Source organism: Anastrepha obliqua, chromosome 2, assembly GCF_027943255.1.
Source record: "Anastrepha obliqua isolate idAnaObli1 chromosome 2, idAnaObli1_1.0, whole genome shotgun sequence".
NCBI lineage: Eukaryota > Metazoa > Arthropoda > Insecta > Diptera > Tephritidae > Anastrepha > Anastrepha obliqua.
Window position 1 is genome coordinate 122135936 of NC_072893.1, and position 11947 is coordinate 122147882.

An 11947-nucleotide genomic window follows, 5' to 3' on the forward strand; every position below is an offset into this window, starting at 1 on the left:
TGAAAATACAAGAAATACTTGACTTAATTTCCTGTTTATCTTACAGGTGAGTGGAAATGCACAATTTTGAACTACATTTATAAAAATGGTATCAAGTGAAAGTATATGCAGGTATGTAAATTTATTGAATTTGTAAAAAAAAAAATGGATCTTCCTTCCAATTTGGGATAGACAAGAAAATGGGTTATCAAAAAATATTAAAAAAATTTGTTAAAGTTGCTCAATCAAAGGTTTGAAATATTTATTTAGTAACACTTCAACTCTGATAGCTGAGTACTAGGCGATTACAGCTTAGACTCGCAATCTCCCAGTACCATAACCATGCTCGGATGTTACCATTGCGATAAATCATATCAGAGATAAATTGCAGGATTAAGTAATACAACAGAGACGGAAATTGTAGCTAAAATCTGGAGCGAAGTATAGCCTAAGATTGCTCTTGTTCGAACTGGAGCCCTAAAAAGGACATTTACCCAGATTTAAGACCTTTTTCCGTATGAGGCAAATATTTCAAACTTTTTAATTAAAGCTTGAAATATGAACTAGAAGCTTCGGAGTAAAAGTAGAGCTTTACTGATATTTTTAGGCTTAATTTGCGACACAGATTCTGCACGAATCAAAAACTCTTTGACCGGAACTCCGTTCGGGAAAAGCGCTACGAATGAAAAGTAGCCGATTTGCGACTAAAAGTATCGACTACGACAGAGTCTATGCCTCGTATTAAATGAGACCTACAAAAACTGTTGATGTTGTCGTAAAGTTTGTTAGAATACCTCTCTAGCCAGACAAGAGATAGAGCAAGACAAAGATAATGATGGCATTTGAATAGCAAAGATAGGAAAAGACAAGGTATTTAGTTATCATGGCTGGAGAAGATCACTGCGATTCAGAATATTGTTTTTATCTCGACCTTAGGCACCCAAATTGCAATACCAAATCTAATTTGACTGCCAATCTGCCTACATACTGAAGACTAAAAACATCCCTCGGCTGCATGCTTGATCTTTTGCTTCTTCAGTTCATCTACTTACCGGCCATTGAACGATCGGCACTCACGAAGAAAAGCTGGGCTTATCATTTAACCCCCATTGCAGAAGCTGTGAGGATGTTTCCACGTTACAGAAACAACCCGGATTTATATCCGGCCGAGGACTGTCACTCCAGCAGCATTCCCCGTATGTAAGTATGGGGAATGTTTATGCTGCTACAACAACAACAACAACAACATGTTTCAGAGAAAGAGATTGTTGAACACTTTCTCCAGAAATATCCTGCTTTAGCAGCCAGACGATTACGATCACTGAGTGCTCCTTTCTTCAACAGCCTAGGGCAGTGCGCCAACCTAAATCCCATCAACTTTCTTCATTATATCGGCCCCTCTGGCTGGCTGTAGATATCTGCTCGTTGGAGGTCTCATAATGGTATCAATACGGCGCTTTCGTGCTACTTGGGGAATGCCAGTCAACCATTTCATCTATCTCAGCTGCTTGATTATTAAGCTCAAGATGAGATAATTTACTTAGGCAGCCCAAAAATGAAAGGTGGCTGTTATTCTGAGAATCTTTTATATCACTGGATGTGATGTTCTTAACCTTCAACTGGCACGACAGCTTAAGACTCCTTTGTACAGGCCAAGAGCTCCCTTTTAGCCAAATTTTGAGTCACCATAGAATTAGCTTTAGTTTAAGAAGAGTCCACTCAGACCGTGCATTCGTGTAAGATCTGCTCAAATGTCTCAGCGTCAACTATACGTTGGCATTCTGCCCTATTATATGGTGCAGATGTGAACTCGGGTACGTACTATGTAAGGAATCTTAAATCTAATTTGCTTACCGATTTGCCATTCATATTAAATGGGTAATCAACGAGCTTTGATTTTCTGAGGTTAACTAATGAGCTTCATTACTTGCCCCACTAAGAGTATGCCTACTTATTTATTAGCCTCTTAGACCTATGCCATGGATTGACCATAGAATGGTTTCATTCATGGGAGAACCACGGCGGATCTCATGCTGCCAGCTAGTTGTTGTTGCTCTTGTAACAGCTCACTAGGCCCTACCAGTGCAGTATAGTCAACGATCCAACTCATCTATTGCGCAGGCCATCACAGCTGATTTTACGTACCTGAATGACTCACATTTTTCTTGACCAACGGCAGCCGCTCCAGCAAAGAAGCCCTGTCTAGTGTGTTGAATCTCACCCGCCAGTTAGTCGGTGGCATTAGTGACTGTAAACCTTGGTGGAGATGGGATTGGGGATGAGACTCGATCTGAGGTTGACATGCCATAGATGAAAGGGGGTTAGTAGAATGTTATAACATTGCTTTCCTGACTTTAAAGTTGACTATAGAAAGTCTTATGGAGGGATTAGTAAGTTGATTGACTTGGAAATAATGTATGCAGTACACTGTCAAAGTTGAGGCAGTATTTTCGAGACTATGGATTAACCTGAAGTATTAATGGCAAGCCTGACATCAGTCTAAGTTTGCAGTTGAACTGGAACTGAAGTGCAGATCCAGCTTAATATTTTCCGAAGCTTGGGGAGAGAAAATCATGGGATTTGAGTTTAATCTAAGGCCTTAAAGTATACATTAACAAAACTTAGGGAAGCGGACTTACACTGGGTGACCAATTATGATAGAATCTTGGGTAGAGGTATAACTTTATTTTACCGAGTTCGGACCCGAAGAAGTGTCGCATGTTAGCTAAGTTAAACGAGAGGTAATAAATTGTTTGCCCACTTTTTGTTCATCTCTGTAGCTGCGGCAAAAATCATTTCATGGAGTGCCCACCCTCGTATTCCTCTATAAACAGTTCCCTGTTATTACTTCAACTATTGGTCGGTTCTATGAAAATCTGCCTAAGCCGGCACTCATAAGAAGAATGTATGATGCCTACAGTTTGAAGTTTCGAGCTCACCAGGAGTAGACCGATTCCTTTCCTCCCTCGTAAGCTCGTCTGCGTTGACGTGTTTGAAAGCACCTGTGATCACATGGGCTTATGCAACGTTCGTGATACATTTGGGAACCAATGGGACATTTATAATGCAAGTTGGCTCTCAGAGTGAGCAGTTGTAGGCCGATCAGTGGAGTCTGACCTCGAATTCAAGGCTGAAATTTATTTATTTATTTATTTATTTATTTATTTATTTATTTATTTATTTATTTATTTATTTATTTATTTATTTATATCAATAGTACAAAGTAAGACTAATGTATTTAACCCTGCTACTATGTTAGAAAAAAATACACATGTTATGTTCGAGTCTTATTTTGACCCCACATTTTTTTATTGAGAAAATTCAAATTTGTACATTTGTTCAAGTCGTTTTTTCCTTTTTCGACGGGCAAAATTTGCACCTTTTCTGTTCACTAGCGCATTTTCGTTTTGGAGAAGGCGAATTCGTAGATGGTGTGCCACTGTCTTCTTCTCAAATTCTTCGTACCAATGATGCAGAGGCTTCTGCGCGAGGAAGCCGACTACGCCTCTTGATGTGTTCTTGAGCTAAAACTTCACCGAGTTGCTCTAAAAATAGGCGCCTTTTGTGCAATATATTTTTTTGCCATTCAGGATATATTTCGGTCCATATTATAAAAGCGTTTAGAGCCGAAATATCTAATAAATTATTGTAGAAAACAGGGCAACTGGTCACCAATTGGTTTTCATTTTGCACGAATATGTACGAACCATTTGGTCCAATGTGTCGACTCCACCTTTTGTCGAGTTGTAGTATTCAATTATTTCCGGAATTTTTTTTGGATGATCTTCCAAAATGTTGCTATTATGGTGAAGGGTGCTAAGCAAATAAATCATTCTCTATTTTTTAGGCACATACAAAACTACAGTTTCTTTTTCATGAAAAAAAAAATTTATTTGATGTTGCATGAACCGGCAGAAAACGTTTGTTGTTCCTTACTGTGCCAACAATAGTAATTTTCTGCTTTAGCAGTTCTAATGCAAGGTTATGATTCGTAAAAAAATTATCGGTAGTCACATTTCGTCCACGGTATGAAGACACTAAGTCTAGAACAACCCGTTCGCCTTGATTCCTTTCAGCATTGTCTCCTACTTTGCCCAAGTATATTTGGAACTGTAAGCAAAATGCGGTGTCAAAATCCGCTGCTATCCACGCTTTCATGCCATATTTCCCAGGTTTACTTGCAATGAATACTTTGAAAGGACATCTACCTCGGAACGGAATAAGCTGTTCGTCAATCGTTATGTTAGCACTTGGAACGTAAAGCAGCTGCAAGTTTTGAGTCCATTGCTCATAAAATGTGCGAATAAGAGAAAGTTTATCTCCTCTTTGTTCTGATCTTCTTCTTTGCCTATCGTCAAATGCTAGTACACGAGAAATATTGCTAAATCGCTCCAAAGACATCATTGCTCTCAAAAACGGACGTCCATGAAACTCGTCCCATAGGGAGTCAAGACTTTCACCGTATGACCGGTAGACTCCTAAAAGAATAATATGTCCGTTATACAATTATAATACGAAAAATATATTGGAAATAAACACCAATTAGTATAAGAAGTCCCAGCTAAGCATCGAACTCAGTACTGTAGTAGTAAAATTTTCAAAAACAACACTTCCTTGCAAATTGCTGTAGTGATTTATATCCCTTTTCATAGCTTCTGTAAGGCATACATCAAAAGTATCACGAATTTTTGAAATACGATGAATAACATAAGAAGTCACTCCAGGTTTTCCGTGAAGAATATTTTCACTTGCTGCACGACTTAGACATTGTAAAGAAGGTTTTGTTGTCCACCTTATCATCCGATCTTTATTAAAAACTTCTGTGCTATTAGTTACGGCCAATGAAATGAAGGCTTCTGTGCCACTGGAAATGGATTCTTCTGAAGATAAACATTCGTCTTCCTCAAGTACAAAATTAGCATCACAATCATCATTTGCATCGTCTTCAAGGTCACTCAAGAATGCACCAATGTCATGCTCAGTCATTTGTCCACGCTGACATTATGGCCAAGTAAATACAACAACGAATTTTACCGTATAAATACTAGTATGAATTTAGAATGTTTTATCAAAATCTATCGTCTATAAACTTAGATTTACAATAGCAACTGATCACTACAATATTTAGCACAGAACTGAAAGTATTTGGTTTCGTTGTTATTGAATACAAAAATTATAACTGTAAACGCAATCCAGGATTCACAACAGAGAGGTGTTCCAGACGATGACTCTGCAACAGGAGATATTACACTATATATTTACTATTCGTTTTACAAATATGATAGCGGTCATAAAATGACCCGAACATGATATGCGTAAGCACTTGCAATAAACAATTTCCTAAGCTTAAAATGGTGATAAAACTAATTGAATTCAATATATAATATTTCAACAATTGATGCACTGAGTAATAAGAACTTTCAAATATATTCCACCAGTTAGAAATACGGTGATGTTATATGCAATTTGGGCCATCAAAAAACCCTAACGTAGTAGCAGGGTTAATAGTAATTCAACAATAGTATATTCTCGTAAAACTATAATGACTTTAACATGAAAGTTACTTAGTCTAAATTTATCTACTAGTTTATTAATACATCAATCCAATTTATGTAACTTAACTATAATAGTAAGAAGATAAGGCTTTGGTGGTAAGAAAAGGAAAGAAGAATTTAGAAAAAAAAAATCAAAAGTAGTTATTAGAAAATATAGAGAGAAATGTATTGCCCTAATTCAATGCAGTCAAACACTTTTAAAGTAATTATAGACATGTGCCCTGTAGTTAAATCTGTTAAGTCCAGCCTTCTCAGTGTCTGGTAATGAGTTCCCCACTTTAACAGCGTTAATGAAGAATAATCTAGGTGATACTAGGTAATTAAATGTTGGAACGATGAATTTGTTGTGTCTGCAAGATCTTACTGATATCAACTTCTCTGCCAGGTCGGGAGGGAATTTGAGTAATATAAGTTTGCATATAAATATGCAATTTCTAGCTGACAAATAGCTGTTAACGCAACAGCACAGTAACCTTGTCGCCAGACAGATATATGATCATGCCTACCAATCCCATATACATATCGCGTGGCATTATTAAATGCCACATTAAGTTTATGGCAGGATGTGGAGTCAAGTTTGCTGTATACCACCTCAGAGTAGGTAATGAGAGGCATAATTAGCTGGAGAACTAATTTGCGCCTCTTTTTCTCTGGCGTGAATGTTGCAGAGACTCTCAGCTACGCAATGTAGCACAAATATTCCCTACAACCCTATTTATATGGTCAGCACAGGTAAGTTTTGTGTTAAGAATAAACCCCAGATTTTTTACCTTATCCGTAAAGGTAAGGGAACTAGTACCTATCCACAGTTTAGGGATATTGTCAACATACACACTTTTACATATAGGTAAGATATATGAATTTGACGCGTGGACATGAAGTTGATATTGACTGAGTAAGCAATATGGAGGCAAGAGTCGGGACTCCACGCCACTATGGCTTAGTGATTAAGTGACACTGAGTATGAGGCTAACGTTAGATCCGCAACTGAAGTATAACTGAGCAAATGTGTCTTTTATTTTATATTTGCCATAACACTACTAAAGTTTCTCTATACCTAGAAGATGCAGAAGTTTTAAAGCCCTACAGCCAGTTGCTCGAAACTTTAGTATCTTTAAGTTTGCGCCATTTATATAGGCAGCATTGAATTGTTGATGTCTATACAAGCACACAGTTCACCAACGTCTGCATGGCTCCTCCTAAAGACAATATTTTTTTTAAATAACCTCGGCGTAAATCTAATCAACTCTATGCCGCTTTGTGTAATCGCCTGCCTTCTGCCTGACTTCACTCCATACGCCTCAGTACTTGCTACATTTCATTTTGCCTCACATCTTTTGCCGCTTTTTTACTGTGGTTTTTACCAAATTAAGTGGCATTCACACACACCAGCGCCTCAGCGATTGGTACGCTTACTAGCGTCTACTCATGAGCACACACATGGACATATTGCTAAAGAACCACGAAAAAGTCAACAAGCCGGTGAATATTTTTGTTAGGTCCTTTTGTGGTACTCCATCTTTTCTTTGGTAACAAGTTGTGGTAAAAAAAAAATTGAATAAAGCAGCTTTTTCGTAACTTTGTGGTGAGGAAATGAATGCCAAAGCGACACTATGGCTAGAGTACGTGAGCTAACCAGTAGGAAATGATAGGCGCTGAAAAAGTTCGTTTGATATAGAAAGTATTCTGCTCTGAATAAATACTGAGGTTGAGAGCTCAATGAAATTCTTGGCTTCATAATATCAGATGATTCTGTTTATTGGACGAGAGATGGGGGTCTAGAGGTATGTTCAAAGAGTACGGAGTAAGATAGGTTCCGAGTTTAAAATAGGCCTCCGAATAAAAGTAAAATGACTGAGATAAGGAGAGGAAAAAAGAGGAACGAAGTTATGACTAATCTCGGTAAACTGAACACGACATGCCGCCGAGATCAAGTTTTAACAAGTGACTCTAATTGGGCTGGATTCAAATGGATACCAATATAATGGGAAGACCGCAATATAAGATTAGTGGGAAATTAATTTGGGGGTAGATATTCCAACTAATACTGGTGTTGGAAGCTTGTCTAAAGTCGTGACCCTGGCTAAGATCTGAGGTGAGATTAGTACCGAAATTGAAGAAGCGGAAAACACTAATTTTGAAACCCTGCTGAGGCTGAAGCAAAAACTTTGTTAAGTATGAGAACTGAAGAAGCAGTTCGTGAAGAAGAAGTCAAGATGGTTGAGATATAAATTTCGATTGATATAAAGGCAGTTGCTGACATTAAAACTAAAGATGAAGTTGGGACTAAGATCGAAATGGAGTCCATGACTGATACATAAGTTAAGAGTAATGCGGAGACTGTGGGTGATATCAAGGTAGAAGATCGGCAAGAGATGTAGAGAACTATGCTAGGGGTCATGGAAGTGAATTTGAAATCATGGCTGACTCTGCGGCGTGGTTAGTATCAAAACCAAAGATGATGGCTTGGATGAGAGTTGAGACCATGGCTGAGATGTGGGTTGAGATTAATGCAAAGGCTTCTGTTGGAGTTAAAATTAAATATGGTACTGAGCACGAGATTGAGACCGTGGGTGGGACCCGCACTAAGGTTAAGAAAAATGCGGGTATTGAAGATGGCGTTCAGACCCCGGCTGAGACCTGCGCTAAGTGTGATGAAAATGGGATTGATACCGTGGCTGAGATTCGCACTAAATGTGAGGAAAATGGGGTTGAGACCGTGGCTGAGATCTGTGCTAAGGGTGATGAAGATGGGGTTCAGACCGTGCCTGGGATCCGCGTTAAAGGTGATGGGGTTCAGACCGATAGGGGTATTGAAAATGTGGAGTTGAGACTAAAAGGGTGCAAGATAATTAGCATGTGGGTTAAGCAAAGTTTGTGATGGGAAGACACTGTGTTAAAATTTCGTTTTCGTTTTGGCTCCAGTTTTGTTGCAACACGGACGGTTATGAGTGAAATCTGAATCCCAATATTGAAGATGCGGTTCAAACAGGTGGCTGAAGCTGGTGCAAAGACTGTGCTTGGTATCAAAGCTGAAGTTAAGCTTAGAATTGAAAGTGACTGAGATCTAGTTAAAAACCTTGGCTATATTGATACCAAAACTCAAGACTGAAGCAGAAACCGAGATGTCTTTTGAAACTGATTCAATACTTAGAATTTAGTTACAAACGTGTTTTACCTCATTCCACAAACAAAATGAGATCGAGACTGTGATGAATGTCAAAGAATAGTGTTTGTTAATGGTGCTGAAGAAAACATGTGGGAGACAGATACTAAAAAAGTCGACGCTGACGACTAAGATGCTCTAACCTAAATCTTATCAATTTTCTCCATGCCAACAGCTCTGTTTGGCTCATTGGAGGTTTCATTTGCTTGGCGGTGTTAAAACGACGCTTTTGTGCTACTTGGGAAGTGCCAGACTGGTACTTGAGTCATTTCACCTACCTACCTACCACTGAGACTGAAACTGAAATTTACAACGAGCAAAATAGCATTCCAACGCTGAAGCAACACTCCTTTGGCTACTAAAGGCCGAGATATTTTGATGTGTAGAACCAATTGTCGTGGAAGTGGACTGCTACAACAGCAACAGTATCTGAAATTGAAGTCAAGTTCCAGACTGACGCTGAAATTTCTTTCAGATGTCCTCTGCCAAAAATGTCCTACTATGCCCATCTAATAAAGGCTTGCCAACATTATTGCCACACATCCTGCTGTTAGTTGCAACACCAATGAAGCTCGTATGCGACCAAAGACTTTGTCGCTTTGTTTAGCGTGGAATGGAAGAAATGCCGGCGGTTGTTAGATTTGCTTTTTGTTTGTTTCTCTGCACATTACACTACTTTTTTACTTTAAATCCTTTGCATTTTTGCTTCATTCTATTTTTCGGCTGCCAACAGTCAAAAGGCGCAATTCAACCGCAAAGAACGTGTTTTTCGAGGACGCACGAGCACACACACATATACATCTATACCGCTTATACTAAGCTTATGTTTTACTCTCCTGCTAGTTACACACATCTCGATGTATTTAGATGTTTATATATATGTGTGTGTATATGTGTGCTCTTTCATTGCATGAAAATTGTACGAACTGTTTGGTGAGCAAACAATTTTTGGGGCGTTTTTCGCATTTAGACGATGAAAGTCACTGTGCTGCCGTGATAGCATAGTTTTAGGCAGTGCCGCTGCATTTTCTGACATATGCGGGTAAGCCTAGCAGAATATTTCTGTGTTTTTCGCATTTCTTTACTCTCTCTTGCTTCTTACATGCTTTGCTCACCGCTCCGCATTTGCTTGGCGTTTTCACTTCATTGCCGCAGTTCATTTCGCTTGGATAGTTTACTCTAGTCAGTGTTAACTTTGTGTTTGTGTCAACCCTCACAGCGCCTAATTGTATGCAATATAAAACGTGTGCTCGCATGCCGCAACGGCACTTGTTGTTTACCTAGAGCCCCGTAGTTAGGGTGGAGGGGATGAGGCGACAGTGTTGTAAGTGGTATTGTAGGTGGAAATTGTGTTTACATTTTGTTCTATTAATTGTTAAAAAGCCATAGCTGAAGGCGCTACGAACGGCAGTTGGTGTGCTAGGATTGGCAAGGGGGGCACGATTTGTGCAATATTTCAAAGCACACTTTGTGGCTGCTGACGTTGATTGGCATAATACAAATATGCGACGCACACACGCATTAAACTCCAGAAAACGCGAGCACATAAAATTCGGTTAAATTATGGAGAGGCAGATATTTTAAAATATGTAAATCTGCGCTTGGAAGTAAAAGCTTTGACTACTTTGAGTACCGAAGTTTCATGATTTAAGCAAACGATGAAGAAATGGTACCTAATTTATGAAATGCTAGTAAAGCATACCCTTAGGCAAGCAGGCTACAAGGCTGTGTAGGTTGAAAATTTCGTGTGTATTGATTAATTTCAAGACTAATCCTCAAATTTCGATTTCAATCGACTAAAAGCTCTCCACTAAAAAAAAATGTAGTCGCATATCGCATTTGATTGGTCGTTAGCGTGAATTTCCATGTTGGAGCTTGTGATGCTATGGTATACTTTTAGGTACTGGCAAACGGGTTGAAGTATTTAGCATGGCAGTTGATTTAAATTTGATTAAGTCGTAGATTATGTTAAGGAATTCCTATTCCGATCAATTAGCAGGGCTTACTTTTAAAAATTTAAGTATACACTCAGGCGTAGGATATTGCGAAACAGCTTATCGTTGACTAGTTTGAAAAATACGTACTACGCCGAGCAAACAACCACGCTAATATTCACCAAATGTAGTCTGCTTTTGGGCGCAGAGCATACACATATTTGCTCATTGGGCTCTGAGATCTAAAGGACAAACGGGTTGAAGTATTTACCTGAAGTATGCCTACCTGAAATAAAATAAATTAATTATATTTAATAAGTATACATTTAAGCGTACGATTGGCGGCAACAGTGTCGTTGAGAAAATATTTTATCCTGCTTCTTTTTCTTTCTTGTTCTGATTTGGGATAAAATGTAGTATTACAAATAAGCAAAAAAAAAAAGAGGCCAACGTTTTGGTGCTGAACTTTTTTGCACATTCCGGAACGCTTGCTGTTGCAAAACAAAGAAAATCTGAGAAGAATTGGGAAAAAAGTTTGATATTATATATAATTAGGTATATATAATTGGCGCGTACACCCTTCTTGGATGTTTGGCCGAGCTCCTCCTTCTATTTGGGGTGTGCGTCTTGATGTTGTTCCATAAATGGAGGGACCTACAGTTTCAAGTCGACTCCGAACGGCAGATATTTTTATGAGGAGCTTTTTCATGGCAGAAATACACTCGGAGGTTTGCCATTGCCTGCCGAGGGGCGACCGCTATTAGAAAAATATTTTTTTTTTTTTATTAATTTTGCTTTCACCGAGATTCGAACCGACGTTCTCTCTGTGTATCCGAATGGTAATCGTGCACCAACCCATTCGGCTACGGCTATGTAAAAAAAATATTATAGCACACTATTTGGTTCTTAAGAAAATATGCTGTTCTCTTATGTAAGTTACAATAGTATTGAAATTTATAAGAAACAGCCTACTTTTAGGCACTGAATTCTCTTAATGCCTTTTCTGAGCGCTATGTACCTCAGAAAGTCATAATTTGAAAGAAAAAAAATAGTGTAGCATACTTTTCAGTGCATTTAACATATGCCGGTGGCTACACCGTTGAGTAAATATTTGAAATAAAAGTTTAGAATATATTTGTCTACTGGGCAATGTATGAAAGAAAAAAAAAATTATATAGCATACTTTTTAGCGCTAAAGTGACGGTGGCGGCGACTTTAAAAACATTTCTGAAAAAAATTAAAAATATGGAAAATACTAAAAATATATTAGCCTACTCGGCAATATATGAAAGAAAATAGAAAAGAAAAGAATA